At 43.5% G+C, this 20,373-nt stretch overlaps 2 long non-coding RNA genes across 2 annotated transcripts in view; one reads left to right on the forward strand and one right to left on the reverse strand.

Annotated features, from left to right (window-relative positions):
• LOC143835437 (uncharacterized) overlaps positions 1–20,373 on the forward strand; it is an 80,978-nt gene that overhangs the window by 56,427 nt on the left and 4,178 nt on the right. The gene's annotated exons all lie outside the window — the stretch shown is intronic.
• LOC143835487 (uncharacterized) overlaps positions 7,982–20,373 on the reverse strand; it is a 32,534-nt gene continuing 20,142 nt past the window's right edge. Inside the window, exon 3 of the long non-coding RNA XR_013230173.1 lies at positions 7,982–8,033. This is a non-coding gene — a long non-coding RNA (uncharacterized LOC143835487). The remainder of the gene's footprint in view (positions 8,034–20,373) is intronic.

The raw sequence follows: 20,373 nt of genomic DNA on the forward strand, positions 1-20,373 counted from the left end.
TTGATGATTTGCAGTTCGTTTCTGCAAGTCAGCTCTAGTTTGGCTATAAGGTCCTGGATCTGGGTATGCTGACCAGAAAGGGCCAGACAGACAAAATTAATGTGAGAGAGGGTGTCAGGGACATCATAACAATGCAAGCAAAGTCTCTTCACTATGGGAATTGGACGAAACCTGCCTCGAGTCCCATTAATCCTCACCCAGTGTCAAGCTGGGGGGTGGCAGGAAGGGGAGGAAGATGAAGGTCCATCCCCACTGATTTGGGGAAGGATCAGACTTCCTGTAGGTCACCCACTGGGGCTGGGAATGCCTCTTGGGGCATTCATTGGGATTGCAGAAGTCATTTTTGCATTCTCGTGCTGCTGTCTGAGAGGTATAGTCCAGACCACTATGCTCTAAGCATCTAACTATCTGACAGATGCTGGCTCCACAGGTGCAGAAACAGCGGATTCACTCAAAAGGTAATTATTTCAAATGATAGGAGACATGCCAATGATGACCCTTAGATACACATAACTACAACAATCCAGTAGATTGAGAGTAGGAGCAATGAGCCCCTGCCTGCCATGCTGAGTGCAGCCAACTTTGTAGACATAAAAACCACCTGACATAACTGCATTCCAGACACTTGACTTGAAAGAAAATGGACATTGTAAGCTTAATATTGGCGAGAGGGTGCTGCTGTTAGTGCAACAGATCCATAGGAATCAACTCTGAATGATGCCTGACACCTGGTTAAAGCAATCTATAGCACCCCCCCCCCAAAAAAAATTGTTATTAATGCTTTGATGAACTGTTGACTTCATTCTTTGCAGACAAACCAGACTCCACCGATTGATCCAGCTGCCACAATTAAAGTTAGTGTATGGCCCAGCTGTTGCTGTGGTGGCTATAGTGTGCACATATTGCTCCTTCAAGACTCTGGGCTGGGAGATGTTAAGGGTGCAACCTTAGGAGGGTAGGGTTTGGGGAAGGAAGGGACTTCATTGAGTCTAATGCCATAGAGTTCCCCTTTCAAGGGGGCCATTTTCTCCAGGTGAACTGATGTCAGTTCCTGGAGATCAGGTGTAATCCCAGGAGATCTTTAGCCATCCTCTGAAGGCTAGCAATCCTACAAGACATCCCCGTAGGTTCTTCTGTCACATCCTTTTTAAAACCCCGGAAGGATGCAAATATCTCCTGAGATGTAGTTTGTAATTGTGGAAACTTGTGTTGATTCTTGTGAAATTTCACTGAGCAAACCTCCTTGAAATTTCACTTCTGGTGAAATTCAATGCTGACAGTTGCAGCGCATGGAATGATCTTCCACTAGAGAATGTTTGCGAATCTTAGCGAAACTAGTTTTGCAATTCTCAACATGTCTTAGGATCAAACTAGATATGAAAGCATTCCAAGGCCAGACACAGGGATGCCATCTTGTCTAGTTTGGCCCTTAGATGTTCAGACCAGAAATCTACATTTTCTTTAAAAAAGTTGTCTTCTTAGGCAGCAACTCTGAAAATGCTGGATTTCAGTGGTATAGCTGTAGTATCCTAACTACATCTAACGTAGCTGTGATTGCCACAAGCCAGACCTCTTGATGTTCCCCATTCTGTTCAGTTAATGAACTGAGTTTACTTTCTAGCTATTTGCCTTCCAAGCCAAGCATGTTATTCATTAAGGACAGCGAGAAACCCCACCAGAGTTCATGTGAGCAGAGATCTTCATATGTGTTTGTGAAGGCTTCTAAAGAAGAATCTGCAATGCCTTCTCCTTTTTTACAGATGTTATTATGACCTGGCTTCAGAATGTGGGGAAAAAAGTTCTGAGATTTTCCGTCAGTCTCTTAATTACTCTTTTAAACACAGTGTAATTTTTGTAATTAACATGATGGTTGCAGAGGGCAGAGGAAGCTTGCTCTATGCTAATTGCAAACTCTAGCCATGGGAGTGGAAATGCAAGGCTTTCTGCTAGTGGGGTGGAATGGAGTTTTTATGAAGGGTTTCAAAGCAACTTCTCCATGGGCTCTGGTGTGCTGCGAGTTATCATTAGTGTTTGATAGCATAAAGAATTTTTATAAAATGTGACAGATTTCTGTGTGAAGATTCGTACCTGATAACTGGGAGGAGAAATTTACATAAAGACCTTCATTAGTTCTCTCTTCACATTATTGAAAATGGAAAGACTGCCGCACATTGTCTCCCTACAAGTCAGCGCTTTGGAGCCAAAGAAATTTGTGCTTTGTAACAAAATGTACAGTATAGGATGAAGGAAGCTTACATCAGCTTTCAAAAGGAAATAAGGAAAGGTTGGGAGATCAAAACTTGTATGTCAGAAAGACAGGTGCTGTAGTTAAATTGCTAAGAGTTGGCAGCAGGGTGTAGGACTTCATGGTCCCCCAGTTGACGGTTCAGTCAGTGTGGTTTCATTGTTGGAGAGTCATACTAGAAGGGGGGTGGCCATATTCAGACATTTCCCCCCCGCCCAGTGCCCTGGAGACATTTTAGGGCAGCCACTTTCTAGCCTAATGTACCACTCAAGGTTGTTGCAAGGACACAGGTCAGGGTCTCTCACATCCTGGTCTAGCACTCTCACCACTGCACCACACTGGCTTTATGTTCCTTCCACCTTCTTGTTGAAGGCCTCAGGTTGCTTAAGTTGCTTCATGGTGGGGAAAAAAAAACCTGAGCCAGTCCTTAGAAAATTAGATTCATATCAAATGAGTCTTGCTTCAATGTCTCTCTGTTTGGTCCATTCACCGGGTGTGCAGCCTCACTGGGTTTTTGGAGCTGGTAGTGACAAGAAATGCATTCTATCAAAATCAAAATGTGTCATCTGGGGATTCTATTAACCTGTCTCTGATTTTTCTTGGGCACTCCATGCACTGTGAGGACAGGAGAACTGTTAGAATAGTGATGTTGGGGGAGGAGGTGGGGGTGGCTGGAGGCTCTACAGGAAATCAACGAGGTGGTCCTGCCTTCAATTTAGTATAATGCTCCAAGGTCTTAGGAACCAGGCTAGAATCAATGGCTATAATAACATCTATAATCCCTATTGATTCCTTAGGTTACCTGGTCTCTGCTGGTCTGAAAGCTGCAATACCACCCTTCAGCCATTTGCACTGGTAGTGCTGTTGTGCTGGAAGAATGAGTCCAGTAATCTTTTTAGTCAGATGATGGCAAAGGGATTAAGGTGGCTGGACTTTGCTACTGGAGGACCTGTATTAAGACCCTGAGCATCTTACAGCATCTTGATCTTGGGCTCACAGAAGCCAGATAACCTTGCCACACTCTGCCAAAACCAGTAAGAGAATGCAACTCTATACTTCAGGTTTGCTCACAGAATAGCACTTCCAAAATGCAGGTGCACATTCACTTCTGTAGGGTCCCATTACACAACCATTTAAGAACAGCAAACAGAAATATCTAGAGCAGAATCTAGTTTGAGAGTTTCGTAACTGGGACATGAAGTCTAATTCTATGTTATCCATTTATTTGATTTACAAATTTTACATTCCAAGCTGCGAGGAAGGGCTGACTCCAAAGTGGGTCCTGCAGTCCAGATAACAGATGAAGACACAGTGAGGACAATCTGGGACCACCTTTCTCTCTCTCTCTGTCTCTCTGTCTCTCTGTCTCTCTCTCTCTCTCTCTCTTTCTCTTTGGGAATTGTATGTCTTAACAGAAAGTTGCCCCATTCACCTTCTCAGCCTCTGGCACCTTCTTCTGTTCAACTGGTTAGGAAGCCCACCTGTCTCAAGCTTTTTTGGTTTCAACATCTTCTTCCCAACCTACCACTCCTTGTAATGTCTGTGGTGGATGTATGCATCATCTGGTAGTATATCTCTACACTCCCTTTCATTGGTGGTGTATCTCTGCCCTCCCTTTGGAAGATAACAGTGCCCAGCCAGATAGATTTTGACGTCCCAGGGCACAGCCCTGGCCAATGAACAGTCTCATTTTAAGAAGACTTGAAGCCTTTGAAGTCCATTGAAGCAAATGGGCTTATAAGAGTGTAACTCTGCTTAATAAGGCACAAGAAGTCTTGCATAAGAAGGTGCAGGGCCAAGTTCTAAATAATTGTCCACCTTATCTCCCCCCTTGTGATTAGAGATGCTTGTGGGATGTGTCTTGTGTTTTATAAACAGGAATGCATCAGGACCACACTAAATGTGAGGGCATCCCTCCATCCAACTCATGGGTGCTGCCCTTTTACAGTCAAATGAGGTGGTTTAATATGCTGCAAATTTCAGGTAGCAGAATAAGGTGCTTTCCAATTTCCCACCCTGTGCCTTTTCAAGTGCTGAAACCACCACAGGGTACATGTGTAATTGTCTGGGCACTTGGAAAGGCAGGAAGGAGGGGACAGATGTGGCTGAAGGCAATCAGGATTTTGCAGCATTTTAAAATCAACAGGATTTCGAAGAGGCAGAGGAACTAGAGATCAAATTGCCAATATATGCTAGATTGTGGAGAAAGCTAGGGAGTTCCAGAAGAACATCTACTTCTGCTACATTGACTATGCTAAAGCCTTTGATTATGAGGAGCACAACAAATTGGGACAAGTTCTTGAAGAGATGGGAATACCAGAACATCTTATTTGTCTCTTGAGAAACTTATATGCAGGTCAAGAAGCAACAGTGAGAACTGAACATGGAATCACTGATTGGTTCAAAATTGAGAAAGGAGTTCGGCAAGGCTATATACTGTCGCCTTGACTATTTAACTTGTATGCAGAGAACATCATGAGAAAGGCGGGATTAGAGGAGTCACAAAGTGGGATCAAGATTACAGGGAGAAATATCAACAAACTCAGATATGAAGATGATACCACTCTAATGGCAGAAACTGAAGAGGAACTAAAGAGCCTGCTGATGTGGGTGAAGGAGGAGAGTGCAAAAGTTGTCTTGAAATGCAACATCAAGAAAACAAAGATCATGGCATCCAGCCCTCTCAATTCCTGGCAAATCGATGGGGAAGAAATGGAGATAGTGAAAGATTTTATTTTCCTGGGCTCCAAGATCACTGCAGATGGGGACTGCAGCAAAGAAATTAAAAGACGCTTGCTCCTGGGGAAGAAAGCTATTGCAAATCTAGACAGCATCCTAAAAAGCAGAGACATCACCCTGCCAACGAAAGTACGTTTAGTCAAGGCTATGGTCTTCCCAGTTGCAATGTATGGCTGTGAAAGTTGGAACATAAGGAAGGCAGAGTGTCAAAGAATTGAGGCTTTTGAATTCTGGTGCTGGAGAAGACTCCTACGAGTCCCTTGGACTGCAAGGCGAACAAACCGGTCAGTCCTAGAGGAGATCAGCCCTGACTGCTTCTTAGAAGGCCAGATCCTGAAGATGAAACTTCAATACTTTGGCCACCTCATGAGAAGGAAGGACTCCCTGGAGAAGAGCCTAATGCTGGGAGCGATCGAGGGCAAAAGAAGAAGGGGACAACAGAGAATGAGGTGGCTGGATGGAGTCACTGAAGCAGTAGGTGCAAACTTAAATGGACTCCGGGGAATGGTAGAGGACAGGAAGGCCTGGAGGATCATTGTCCATGGGGTCGCGATGGGTCGGACACGACTTCGCACCTAACAACAACAACAAAAATCACCAGAGTAGGACCTTAAAATTAGGTAGATTCCACAGGTTGGACCTGGGGATGCCATCATGTCTAGTTTGGTCTATTCTACTGAAAGTGGCTGTGAAAAGTTTCAGGCATGGAAAGACCTTTCCCCAACACGCAGTACCAGAGATCAAGTCCAGAGCTGAACCTGAAACCTTTTCCCTTAATAGTGTGTGTGCTGCCATTGAGCATGGTGCCCACCTGTTCAGGAAAGGAAGTCTAGGGAAGCTTTTCTTCTAGCCTTACTCCGTACTCAAGGCAGACTCTTACTTGGTATGCTGGCTATGGTATTGGAGTGCTAAGTCAATCAATAGAAAGATGTGCTTAAAATTAAGATGGTAAATTGTAATTGGCTTAATTGGTGCATTAATTGATTAAAAGAACTAATTTGTCAATTGGAAGGGGGGCAATGTTAATCAGAGGAGGGGAGAGGTCCTAGCTCAGTTGTAATGCACTTGTTTTGCAAGCAGAAGTAAGGATGGGGAGAAAAAATCTCTCTCTGCCTGAGCCCTTGGAAAGCTGCTTCTAGTCATAAAAGGCGGAACTGAGCAAGATGGACCAGTGCTCTGATGCAGTAGAACGCAGCTACGCATGTTCCTGTGAGCAGAGCAAATTTCATTCAGCAAGGCTGCTAATGGCATACTTGTTTATTTCTTAAACAAGTTTTTGGTTCCAGTATGACCATTTATGCACTGGAGGTTTCATGCTGGGCTGCAAGCTGGAGTTTTAGCTGTGGCAGGTTGCTCCACCTCTTCTTGCACCCACACGGGGGAGCATTTGGCCCAGTGCACCTCATCCACCCCCAATTTGTGCTCCTGCACAGGAGCTGGGGCAGTGAAGTTCCCAGTGCATAAATAGTCTACGTTGTTACAATGGGACATGAAAAAGAAACTCTTAACATATTCAGGTGTGGCTTACTATGTGGTAAAATGTCTTATATCTTCTTCCTTGATCCTCCAATGGCACCTTTTGATTGCTCTGATTGACCGATAGGCCGGCTCAAATATATTACAATCAAGCCCCAGTAAGTAAGAATTTTTAGTAGCTAACAGGAGATGTAGCTATTCTTCATCACTTCCTGAGCCACTCTTAGGTAATTTTGTGAAGGCTGTGAAAGAAAACAAACAAGAAAACAAGTGAGAAGAGAGCCGGAAAAAATAATCCCCTATCTTTCTCTGAGAGAAAGTCTCTCTTTTTTTCCACCTGCCCAACTGGTTATACAACCAGACAGTTTACATATGTGATCCTTCGTATTTAGGAAATTAATAGTGTTTTCTGGCTCCAAATCACAGCTTGTGGCTCTCTGCAGGCGACAGAAAACTTGGCCAGCATCAGCGGCAAACAGCCATTAGAAAATTAACCCTTGGTGGCGGAGGAGCCAAAGGTACCCGAGCGAGGGCCATGGGAAGCGGCAGTCTGTAGCTTTCAGGTGCACCTACATATGTTAAGCAGTGTAACAGTGAAGTCAGGCCTCCCCCTTGAGAGGCTCTATCAGGCATGTTTGTACTTGGATCCTGTGGAGAGGGCACGACCATATCACTTGGCAGCCGGAGCGACCAATATGCCAGGATTTTCATTATAGTATGAGAGAAATGCTGAGGAGTAATTATGAAGCAAAGCAGTTCGAAATTCGACAATACTAGATTGTAGAACACGGTATGTTGCCCAGTTTTTATATTATCATCATCATCATCATCACCCCCCTCTGAATCCAGGCTCAGGGCAGCATACAACATATATTTCTGCAATAGGGCCAAAATCAGAATATAAAAACCTTAATAATAAAGAATAGTAGATATTCAGTCTCAATGCTCTGTCTCAGTATATTTGAGTGGTGTGGGGTGTTGGGGGGGAGCGTCTGTCTGTCTGTCTGTCTGTCTGTCTGTCTGTCTGTCTGTCTGTCTGTCTGTCTGTCTGTCTGTCTGTCTGTCTGTCTGTCTGTCTGTCTATCTATCTATCTATCTATCTATCTATCTATCTATCTATCTATCTATCTATCTATCTATCTATCTATCTATCTATCATCTGTCCTACCTACATACCTACCTACTTGTGTGTGTGTGTGTTTCCTCCTCTGCTTTCCTCACGTTTGCTTAAATTCATATCAACAATGGTCAAAACCAAACATGGGGAGGGGGAAGACCAGCCCAAAAGTCAAAAGAAGCAATAGCTTCCTCTCATTTTGCACACACAAATTTGTTGTTGTTAGGTGCAAAGTCATGTCCGACCCATCGCAATCCCATGGACAGTGATCCTCCAGGCCTTCCTGTCCTCTACCATTCCCCGGAGTCCATTTAAGTTTGCACCTACTGCTTCAGTGACTCCATCCAGCCACCTCATTCTCTGTCGTCCCCTTCTTCTTTTGCCCTCAATCGCTCCCAGCATTAGGCTCTTCTCCAGGGAGTCCTTCCTTCTCATGAGGTGGCCAAAATATTTGAACTGCACACACAAATACAATATCAGATAATATCAACTTAAGATATGCATTATAATATAAATACAAAAGAATGGGTGATATACCCACAAACCTTTGAACAAAGTTTTAGAGGGCCAACTATCCCATCCCTTTTAAAAACAGAAGTTAGATAGAAGTATATTTATTTATTTAAAATCTGTATATCGCATTTCTCCCCTGATTGATAGGTTTCATCTAGGTAGGTACCCTTATGAAAAACCAAAGACAGCAACATGTGCCCTTAAACTATATTAGCATGGAAATGAGATTTGGATTTGGCAACAGCCTCATCAGCACTAAGGTCTACACCAGCCATTCTCAACAGGGGCCATATGGCGTCCTGGGGGGGCCTGGTAACTGAACGGATGAAATACCCTTTTTGTCATGTATAATATCATTAATTGCTAGAAAGTTTGGCTGTCAAGGGAAAGAAAAAGAAATCATGTAATCCATTTCTTTGTGTGTGTTTGAATTAATACATTCAAGGGGAAAAATAAATGCACATGCTTCCCTTGGTCGAATATTCTAGAAATCTGTTTTGCATATATATAAAACAAGGTATGTCAAGTATAGTTGATTTGCAGGCTTGCAGTTGGGCTAAGGATGACGCTCACCCCTTCATTTGACTGGCAAACAGGCTACAGCTTTTTATTTAACATTAACAACAAAGTGTTAGCAAACAAGGAATGTTGGAGCCTAAACCTTCCCCTTGGGTCAGCTGATCCACTAGTAGCTCGAACAGCGCCCTGGGCCTCCCATCTCAGACCCGTACTGAGGCGAGGGAGCCCTTGCTGCCAAGCAACCGTATAAAGTATCCTGGAATGCTTCAGGAGGCATGGACCTCCCTCAGCCCACTCCAGTCTACCTGTTCTGACTATTAGGACCTACCCATCTAGGTAGGTCTACTCAGTTTTGAGGCCTCATCCTGAGGCCCCACCAATCAAGGGACACGTAGCCATTACCTTTTTTCTCCCCCCCCCACCCCCAGTTTGGCTCCTTTTCATTGTCTTCTGCCAGCTGTGACAACAAATATTATTATAAACGTCAACAATAACCACACACTGATAACCATACGTCCACCATAAACATCCATATATAGGAGGGGAGGGAGGGTGGCTGCTTGCTAGGGCGGAGGGAAAGAGGCTGTCCGCTTGCACATGGCACCCTTTATAGTGCCACGTCTGGCCCCTCCCTCCTTGACGTGGTGTGTTAGCACTGTGCATGCACAGGTCCCTTCCTTCCTGAGCACTCGCCCTCAAAGCACCATCTCTGCTGCCCCACCGCACCGCTGTATCAATGGTGGCTATGGTAAGTTGTGGCTGCTATTTAGTTCATTCTTAGCTTAGGTCTTTTAAAAGTCTAGCTCATGCACAAGCAGTCATCCTATTGCAGGGGGCTCTGGAACATGAGAAGAGCTCCTAAAAGGACTGCGGCCAAATATAAATTGAGTATGGCTAGTTTGCACCTTTAGAAACAGTTAAGCTGGCCTAAAGACTCACATATCTATTCTAGATAAACAGACAAACATATAAACCAAGATAACATTCACACGCACAATGGAAGCTAGTGTGGTGTAATGCATGGGTTTCTAATGTTTTTGAGTATGTGGGCGTATTTGGAATTCTGATATAGGATGGTGTGTGCAACCACAAAATGGCTGCTGAAGGAGGAGGAGCCAACCATGCAGAAGAAGCTCAAAAGCATGGGAGAAGAGAAGTAATTTCAAATATATATTAAGAAAGAGTAGTGAAATAATAAATCCAACACTATGGTGGAAGCAGCTCCTGGAACAGTGTTATTTTATTCTGCACAGCCAATTGGATCTCCAGTGGCCAATCAGAAGCCTTCCTTGGTGAGCACCCTATCTAGCCACAACAACTTTCTGAAAGACATTCTGAAAGACATTTCAGGGTATCAGGGAAGAGATCAGTAGGTGCCATGATGGCCACTGGCACCACGTTGGGGAACCCTGGTGTATTGAATCATAGAATCATAGAGTTGGAAGGGGCCATACAGGCTATCTAGTCCAATCCCCCGCTCAACGCAGGATCAGCCCAAAGCATCCTAAAGCATCCAAGAAAAGTGTGTATCCAGCCTTTGTTTGAAGACTGCCAGTGAGGGGAAGCTCACCACCTCCTTAGGCAGCCTATTCCATTGCTGAACTTACTGGGAAATTTCCCCCCCTGATATCTAGCCTATATCGTTGTATATTGGTTATACATGCATGATAAGTGTTTGACTGTGCTGGACCAGGCTACTGGACTTTCTGTTTCACACTGTGGTCAACCAGTTTTCCTGGATGGCCAGTAAAGGGGGCAAAGAAGTCAAAGGCTCCTCCTGACATTCTTGCCTTGTACTGGTATCTAAAGGTTTACTGCCTTTGAATGTGGAGGTTCTCTTTAGTCATCATGGCTAGTAGCCACTTTAATGCCACCTATGATTTTTTGCCATCTTTTTATCCACTATATATATTTTTCTGTTACTGTATTTTATTTTAGAAATTTTATTACTGCCTCTATTTTTTTATTTTATTGCCTGTGTTCTATACGACTGGTTAGGTTTTCCTTTTTTTTTTTTTACTTTTTAGATTTTGGAATGTTTATATGGCCACTGTATGATTTTAGAATGCATTTCTTTGCACACTGTGTCAAGGGCTGTGGCAGTGAGATGGTATTTAAAAAGTTGTAAATTTCTAGCTAAATTATTTCTGAGCAGCTTCTTCCAGCGCTAGCCCAAAACTCCATGAACTGCTTAAACAATTACACAGTGTACGCTATATACAATTGCATTCCATGAAGGCAAACAACACAGGCAGCTCCCAGAATAAACTGTCACAGTGGTCCATTATCAGGCAATAAATTATCACACGATCACGGCTATTTTTACACTCACACTTCTCCTGCAAGGTGCTGGTTTTATGCTTCCTCTTTTGCTGCACAAAATTTGTCTGCAACATTCCTCCCATGCTGTCTATTTCTAGAGTTGTTACAATTGTTTGTGGAGCAGTTTTAGTTTGCTCAGTGTTTTATTGTCCATATTGTGTTTGGTCACATAGCCCGTTTGCTGTTAGTCATATGGTTGAGAACTGGAAATGAGATAGTTACAAAAACTTCCTCAAAGCCTTTCTCTAAACAAATTATTGCTTCTGTGCAGGAAATGACATCCTGAGTATGGATGCTCAGGAAGATATTCAGGAAGATGTACATGTGTGTCTTTTTCTATGTGTACATGGGAAAAGAGGCTCTTAGATGCCATTCACGCTTGTAGCGTAGATACAGCACAAATCTGGAAAATTTTGCACAATACCACAGTAATATTTGAAATTATAGCTTGGTACTGGGGAGATCTGTGAAAAACACAGAGTCTATATTATATTATACAGCTACTCATATAGAAGTCACTTTAACCCATCTTTTCTCCAAAGAGCTTGGGTTAGCATACCTAGTTTTTCCTTCCCTCCATTCTCCATCAAAAAACTTGAAAAGACAACACTACTTAGGAACTGCTAAATTGGAATTCGTTAAAAGTTTTCACTTATTCCTCTTGCCCCATTTTGGACCTGAACCTGGGATTTCTCAATCCTTATAAGAGTTGACTATCTTTGCAAAACTATTACACGGTTAGCTAGTTCAGCATAATTAGTGAGTAGTCCCTGTATTTTGGGGTATTAATTTGAAATAGAAAAAGAATTATTGTGTCGCTTTAAGGCACGGTTTCCCAACCATGGTACCGTGGTATTGTATGGTACTGCAAAGGCCCCTCATTAGTACTGCAGCATGGGGGTTTTCAAAATGGCAGCCGGGGAGAGCCCACCCACCCTGTGCCTGCCATTCCCTGCTCCAAACAAAGAGGAAGGGAAAAGGTTTTTTTTTTATTTAAAAAATTCTACCTTATTTGGGCAGGCTGACCCTCCCTCTCCCTAAGTGGCCAATGAGGGGGCTAGAGGGAGTGGGAAAGGAGGGCCCCTGCCCATTTAAACTTTTGCTGGCTGAGGCTCCACTCACTTCAAGGGGGCATGGCAGGGAGGTATGGCTACCTGACAGCATTTCCTGGTACCTTGAAGCCTGAAAAATATTTCAGTGGTACCTCCATGTTCAAAAGGTTGAAAAATGATGCTTTAAGGGCTAGAACAATTTTATTCCAGCAGAAGCTTTTGTGGACTAGAGCTGGGAGTAGGTATGCTGGGAGAAAAAAAACACATAAACTAACAGAAGGATTGAGGAGCCTTGAAATGCAAGAAGTACATGGTGAATATAATTCTGTAACCTTTTCAGACTGTTTTCCATTTCTCTCATTTTGTGGGAAGAGTGACTGAGAGATGAGAGGCAAGGAAATGTGATGGAGGATAGCCCAACAAGCATGCATCAGAGCAGCACAGAGAGGAGGGCAGGGTGCTGTATAAGCACCATGCGCATGGAAATTGCCCTCTTTGCCACCATGGACCCAGAGGACAGACCCTCCCACCCACCCAAAAAATAGGAGTTGTTGTTTTCTCCATCACAGCAGTGGAATAGGGGGCACGAGGTGGAGTATTTGTTTCAGGGGCCAGCTTGCATACTGGGACCTGAGGAGGGGGTCTCCATAAGAGATTGGCTGACACCGAGCATGGCCTTGCCCGGCTGGGATGGCCAGGGGCTCAGAGCCAGGTGGTAGGGATGGTTTTATGTGGTGGACACCCAACAACCATGACTGGCCTCCTCCCGGGGGAGGGCATCAAGGGGCAAGGGATCCTTCCTCCCAGCTGGGAGGAAGGGAGACCCAGGGCGTCCCTTGAGCCTATGTCAGCATTTGGATGGCTGCGCTGGGGTTACTCCACACCTTGTGCCAGGCCAACCCCTGGTTATGGTTAATAATAAAGTTGTGGCCTTGTTCATGCCAAAATGCCGACTCACGTCTTTAGTGGCCCATAACATTATGCCAGTCAATGTCCAATGTGGAAATTTAGGGGAAAGAGTTTAGTGGCTTGAACTGGATAGGGTTTCTTGCCAAAGCTGCATTCAAGTTATCAGAAACACTGAGCAGAGCAAATCCTCACCCAGATGAACAGGTTAAGACAGGATTTCCCTGAAGGGAGTCCTTTTTGGGTATTACCTGGAAAAGATATTGCCTCTAGGGATGTTGCATATTTCACAGCAAACACGTTCAGTGATGAAATTTACCGTGTTCAAAAGTGGCAACCGATTATGAGTCAGTCACCTGGTTCTATTCAACTCATTCCAAGAAGCCACGAATGCTGACTGAAGCAGTTTCTATTGGGTTCCCCCAAAATTGTGCATGTGCAAAGATGCTGCTGCTTCAAACTGATTGGCAATGATTAACATCAATATGGTTTACTTAGATGAACAATGAAAGGTTTATTGAAACATGGCATTTACTCATGATTGATTTATACGATTTGTGAATGATCTCATTGTCAATTTAAACAATGGCTTGTTAAACAGAGTGATCCTGCAGCAAGGACTGGGGGGTAGTAGACCTCCAAGCTGTGTGACAATGCACAAGTGCAAAAAAAGCGCTTACATTGCAGGCTTAGTAAGAACTACAGGGAAACAACATGCTAGACACCCAAAAGCAAGACAAAACTCAGGTCTCTGTTCTCAACTGGCAAACAGGGTGCCAAGCCAGCGGGTGTTTATGCATCCTTAATTGCCTCTTCCCTTTCTAATCTCTATCAGTTGGTTACCATGAAGACAAACAGGCAGTAAGTTCCAGGTTCCATCATACTCTGTTTACTTCCCAACTTTTCTTCCAGCGCCTCAGTTCATCTTTCTGATAATGTATAAGTATATTGTTCAAAGTGGAACTGGCTTATTATTCTGGGTTGCCAGAAGAGAGAAAATATAAATAAAATGTATCATTACATGTAAATTTAATGTCACAGGATGAGTAGGAGGGATACCAACAATATTCAACCAGCTGAATAATAGATAGGCCTGCATGTATATTTTTTTCCAGAATACTTAAAGCAAATTATATTTTAATTGTACTTTTAGACTCCTGGTATAGTTAACCACAACTGTTTACTTCATCGCCTGTGAATTCTTTGCAGATTTAATAAAAATATGGGGGTGGGGGGAATCACAGCCGAGTCTTAATTACTCCTTTTCTGGTTTAGTCTGACAAAAAATGTGCTGAAATGAAGACTAGGGTAATTATAGGTGAAGCGTTTTCAATTAGCCTTTGTTAATGCTATTAATGCGATTAATAATGTATAGTAAGGAGAAGTCAATACATTTATCTAAATAATTTTTATGATACCCATTCAAGTGGTAACATATAAGCAATTTAAGCACGTGAACCGTAAACTGTTGCTTGGGCAGGATAAGGGGATAAAAAGCAAAACTACATGTTTACCACTTTGGTGCCTTTGTGCCCATTAGATCCATGAAAGTTCTGCTCCACATTAATGTTATCTGATTTTCTTAAGGACCATGCGGTTCTTCTGACCAGCATTCTGATTCCAACAGTAGCTTCTAAGAAATGCAAATGTTTCTAGACAAAGTCAAGGCTGAGTTCTCTCTAGAAACTAAAATAATGACTAAACTGAGGCTATTATACTTTGAGAATTTTATGAGAAGACAAGGCTCACTTACAATCACCTTCCATACCTCTCCCAACAAGTGACACCCTATGATTTGTTTATTTGATTTCTATACCACCCTCCCAGCAATCTGGTAGTTTGGTTTAGCGGAGGTGAAAAAATGCCAGCTGTGTTTCTCTTGTGATCTGCACTTCCATGGTAAAGAGGACACACAAAGATGTTGAATAAAGCTGGGGAGAGAACCTCACCCTGCAGCACTCCACAAGTGATGAGCAGTGATGTGAATGATTCTCCCCAAACTTGACCCTCTGTTTGTGACCCTGGAGAAAGGAGATTGGCTGTCCCCCGTATCCCTGCATAGGCAAGGCAGCAAGTCAAAAGCGCATGATCGACTATGTCATATCGACTATGTCATATCGACTATGTCAAACACTGCTGTGAGAGTGTGAGAGTAACATCATGAGCTATGCCAACCTGCCTTGATCCAGCTGTAATCAGAGATTGCCCATCAGAGTGACCATCACTTTCTCTACCCTGTGGCTAGGCTGGAAGCAGGACTGGAATGGGTCCAAGACTGAAGGCTAGTGGATGGTATACAGTAGGCCTCTCAAATACCTTCTCAAGAAACACCAGTTGAAAGGCAAAGTGGTAGCTCGTCAGGTCCCATGGGTCCAGATATTTTTTTTCAGCAAGGAATGAACACCTGACTCCTTCAGCCCTCTTGGGAACTCTCGTGTTGAAAGGGAGAAATTATCTCCTGAAGGTGGCCTCCTATCCTCTCATCACTCATTTTAAGCAGCCATGAGGGACAGGGATCCAGTGGGCATATGGTTGGCCTCCAGGGTCATCTAGTCCAACCCCCTGTAGAATGCAGGACATTCACAACTACATGCCCACCCACATTATCTCCAGTTCCATGCCCAGATGATGCCCCTGCCCAAAATCAGAATCCCTGGCCAACCTGACCTGGAGGAAATTTGTCTCGTGACCCCAAAGTGCCAATTGGCATTTCCCTGGCCATGCAAAAGGGCCACAAGAGCCAAACGCCCACACAATCCCTTCTGCCCACCTACTTACAATCTGCCTAAGTTCACACAAGTAATAAAATCAGAATATTGTTTTGTTGTTGTTATGTGCGAAGTCGTGTCCGACCCATCGCGACCCCATGGACAATGATCCTCCAGGCCTTCCTGTCCTCTACCATTCCCTGGAGTCCTTTTAAGTTTGCACCTACTGCTTCAGTGACTCCATCCAGCCACCTCATTCTCTGTCGTCCCCTTCTTCTTTTGCCCTCGATCACTCCCAGCATTAGGCTCTTCTCCAGGGAGTCCTTCCTTCTCATGAGGTGGCCAAAGTATTTGAGTTTCATCTTCAGGATCTGGCCTTCTAAAGAGCAGTCAGGGCTGATCTCCTCTAGGACTGACCAGTTTGTTCGCTTTGCAGTCCAAGGGACTCGCAAGAGTCTTCTCCAGCACCAGAGTTCAAAAGCCTCAATTCTTTGACGCTCGGCCTTCCTTATGGTCCAACTTTCGCAGCCATACATTACAACTGGGAATACCATAGCCTTGACTAAACGCACTTTTGTTGGTAGGGTGATGTCTCTGCTTTTTAGGATGCTGTCTAGATTTGCCATAGCTTTCCTCCCTAGGAGCAAGCGTCTTTTAATTTCTTTGCTGCAGTCCCCATCTGCAGTGATCTTGGAGCCGAGGAAAATAAAATCTGTCACTATCTCCATTTCTTCCCCATCTATTTGCCAGGAATTGAGAGGGCCGGCTGCCATGATCTTTGTTTTCTTGATGTTGAGTTTCAAGCCAACTTTTGCACTCTCCTCCTTCACCCGCATCAACAGGCTCTTTAGTTCCTCTTCACTTTCTGCCATTAGAGTGGTATCATCTGCATATCTGAGGTTGTTGATATTTCTCCCTGCAATCTTGATCCCAATTGGTGACTCCTCTAATCCCGCCTTTCTCATGATGTGCTCCGCATACAAGTTAAATAGGCAAGGCGACAGTATACAGCCTTGCCGAACTCCTTTCTCAATTTTGAACCAATCAGTGATTCCATGTTCAGTTCTCACTGTTGCTTCTTGACCTGCATATAAATTTCTCAAGAGACAAATAAGATGCTCTGGTATTCCCATCTCTTTAAGAACTTGCCACAATTTGTTGTGCTCCACACAATCAAAGGCTTTAGCATAGTCAATGAAGCAGAAGTAGATGTTCTTCTGGAACTCCCTAGCTTTTTCCATGATCCAGCGTATGTTGGCAATTTGATCTCTAGTTCCTCTACCTCTTCGAAATCCTGCCTGTACTTCTGGAAGTTCTCGGTCCACATATTGCTGGAGCCTAGCTTGTAGGATTTTGAGCATAACTTTGCTAGCATGAGAAATGAGTGCAATGGTGCGGTAGTTTGAACATTCTTTGGCATTGCCCTTCTTTGGGATTGGAATGTAAACTGACCTTTTCCAATCCTGTGGCCATTGCTGAGTTTTCCAAATTTGCTGGCATATTGAGTGTAGCACTTTTACTGCATCGTCCTTTAAGATTTTGAATAGTTCAACTGGAATGCTGTCACCACCACTAGCTTTATTGTTGCTCAGACTTCCTAAAGCCCATTTGACTTCACATTCCAGGATGTCTGGCTCCAGGTCAGTAACTACCCCACTGTGGTCATCAGGGATGTTAAGCTCGCTCTTGTATAGTTCTTCTGTATAATTTTGCCACCTTTGCTTAATCTCTTCTGCTTCTGTGAGGTCCCTACCATTTTGGTCCCTTATCATACCCATCTTTGCATGAAACGTTCTCTTCATATCTCCAATTTTCTTGAAAAGATCTCTGGTCCTCCCAATTCTATTGTTTTCTTCTATTTGTTTGCACTGTTCATTTAAGAAGGCATTCTTATCTCTTCTAGCTTTTCTCTGGAATTCTGCATTCAATTGGGTGTATCTTTCTCTTTCTCCCTTGCCTTTCACTATTGTTTAGGGGCTATCATATCAGCCATGGCCCGAGGATACATTTTTTTGATAAATTAGAGTACCTAGCACAATGCTGCATGTTTGTGTTCTGGAACTCACTGACGCCCCCCCACTCCATGTGGGCCTGCATTTCTTCCATATGTGCATGAGTTCCTTGGATATTCCACATACACCACATATCCAAAGCACTGGATATTTCATAGGATCCACAGAACTTCTTCATATTGTGACAGTAGCTATAAATCCCTTCTATTCCCACTCTTTATTCCCATTTAAATTCATATGTATGTGTTTGGTGTAGTGGTTAGGAGTGTGGACTTCTAATCTGGCATGCCGAGTTCAATTCTGCACTCCCTCACATGCAGCCTGCTGGGTGACCTTGGGCTTGCCACGGCACTGATAAAACTTTTCTGACCAAGCAGTGATATCAGGGCTCTCTCAGCCTCACCCACCTCACAGGGTGTCTGTTGTGGGGAGAAGAAAGGGAAGGCGAATGTAAGCCACTTTGGGACTCCTTCAGGTAGTGAAAAGCGGCATGTAAGAACCAACTCTTCTTCTTCTTCTTCTTCTTCTTCTTCTTCTTCTTCTTCTTCTTCTTCTTCTTCTTCTTCTTCTTCTTCTTCTTCTTCTTCTCCTCTTATTAAGTGCTTGCTCATTCCCCCTTTAAAATTCTCCTCAATAAAACAGCTTTCCGATATTTCAGGCTGGTTTATTTAAATGTTTCTATGGGAACAACCCTGGTATACATTGGTGGAGATTCTGTTGTTACCCCTTTTACTAACTAAATTCCCCATTTCAGTGTCTAATTTGGTAACGCATGAGGGTTCCCCCCCATCTGCTCTTTTTTTAAAATAGTATATAAAATATATTTTTAATTTGCTTACAAAAGTGAATTCTACCCTGGTTTTCCTTGTGGTTAAAGGCAGCTTATAATAATAGTTAAAAACATTTTTTAAAAATGTTTTTTTAAAAACGTTTAGAAGCAAAAATAAAGTCATAAACATTCTATTCCACTACTCTTCTTTAATGATGTAAAATTCAAGAATGCCTTATGTTAATGTATACAGTTAATTGTTCTAGCCAGACATCCTTTCCAAAAAGAAAGAAAACAGAAGGAAAGTCTTCCGTTATTTTACTTAGTGAATGCATGGGGGGGGGGGGACGACTTGCCCTCCGGTCTACAAATAAAATTTAAAAGGTTTCACAAAATAGTATCCCCAATAATTGGGCTCCTTATATTAAAAAGACCCCATGTTGTTTCTTTTAAGCAGTCTAGAAACAAACACGATTATTTCTTGAGTTTCAATAAAACATAATTGGGAAAGAGAAGGACAACCCTCTCTAATGACTCTGAGTTTTTGCCTCCGAGTTTAGATTCCTATCTTCTGCTCCGCTCAGGTGAAGCAGCAGGATTTTTAAAAGTAGTCTTGGTTGGGTTCTTTGTTGTTGTTTAATTTCTGTTTTCATTAAGAAAAGGGAGAATTTTGCTAATGGCGTGATTATGGTCCTTTGGGTCATTAATATGCCCAGTAGTGGGGGGGGGGGTTTCCTGTGCTTTCCATGGGAATTTCACCGTGAAAAGTTTACAGCAGCCTTTCCTTTTGCATCTGCTGTTCCCATCCTCAGAGCAAATTGAGTCCCCCCCCCCACTGTGCTTCATTCACAGTCAAATTAGTGTGATGTGAATAGGTTACAAAAATGGGGAGATAGCGTCTGACTTGCAAAATCTGACCTATTTGATAATAGGGGAGAAAATATCAAACTCAATTGAGGAATACTCCAAAACAACTAGGAATAAACAGAACGGGGGTGAGGGGGGCATAATTTGCATCAAGCCTTTCCTCCTGCATGGGTTCCTAGGGAGAATTCCCTTCAGGCCCTGGGCAGAACCACCCTGCTTTGTCTCTGTGAGGTGACATGATATTGTGGCTTGGTGTAGCCAGTTTGATGTAGTGGTTAGGAGCGCAGACTTCTGAGCTGGGTTTGCCACAGCACTGATAAAACTGTTCTGACTGAGTAGTAATATCAGGGCTCTCTCAGCCTCACCCACCCCACAGGGTGTCTGTTGTGGGGAGAGGAAAAGGAAGGGGATTGTAAGCTACTTTGAGTCTCCTGGTAGAGAAAAGTGGCATCTAAGAATCAACTCTTCTTCTTCTTCTTCTTCTTCTTCTTCTTCTTCTTCTTCTTCTTCTTCTTCTATTACTACTACTACTGCCACCCCCACCCTCACCACCACCCCCACCCCCACCCTGGACCCAGGTGTTATGTGGATGAAATCTTTGGTCCAGTTCTCACTGAAGCAATAAATCTGTACTTGGGTTGTAACTTTTTGTGATGACACAGAGTGTTCATGTGACTGAATGCTTTGCCATTCAGAAGAAAAATCTTTGTGTGTGGAAAACCAATAGGAGAAATCTTTGTGAGAAAGTTTCTCCCCAACACCTAACATTTTATACAGGGTTTGGGGAGATGGTGGTATGGATAAGTGATCAATCAATCGTGTGAGTACCTATTGGCATTTTTTATGTGGAATGCATCTTTGTACCATATCTTTGTAAATATGAAGGTGGTAAAGAAATATGCTGTTGATAGAGGAGGAAACACAAGATTATTGTAATCTTGGCATGCTTGATTAAATAGAAGTAGTCCATAAGTCCTTCTCACTGAGCGTATCAGAAGATGCCTCCGTGGCAGCTGCCACGGAGGCAGCCAGCTGAGGATACTGGCCCAGGCATGGGGGCAACACGCACTGAGTCAGGGCCACTGTGGTGGAAGAGAAGGCGGGCCAAGCCACAGAACTGGTGCCTGT

Source organism: Paroedura picta, chromosome 1, assembly GCF_049243985.1.
Source record: "Paroedura picta isolate Pp20150507F chromosome 1, Ppicta_v3.0, whole genome shotgun sequence".
Classification (NCBI taxonomy): domain Eukaryota; kingdom Metazoa; phylum Chordata; class Lepidosauria; order Squamata; family Gekkonidae; genus Paroedura; species Paroedura picta.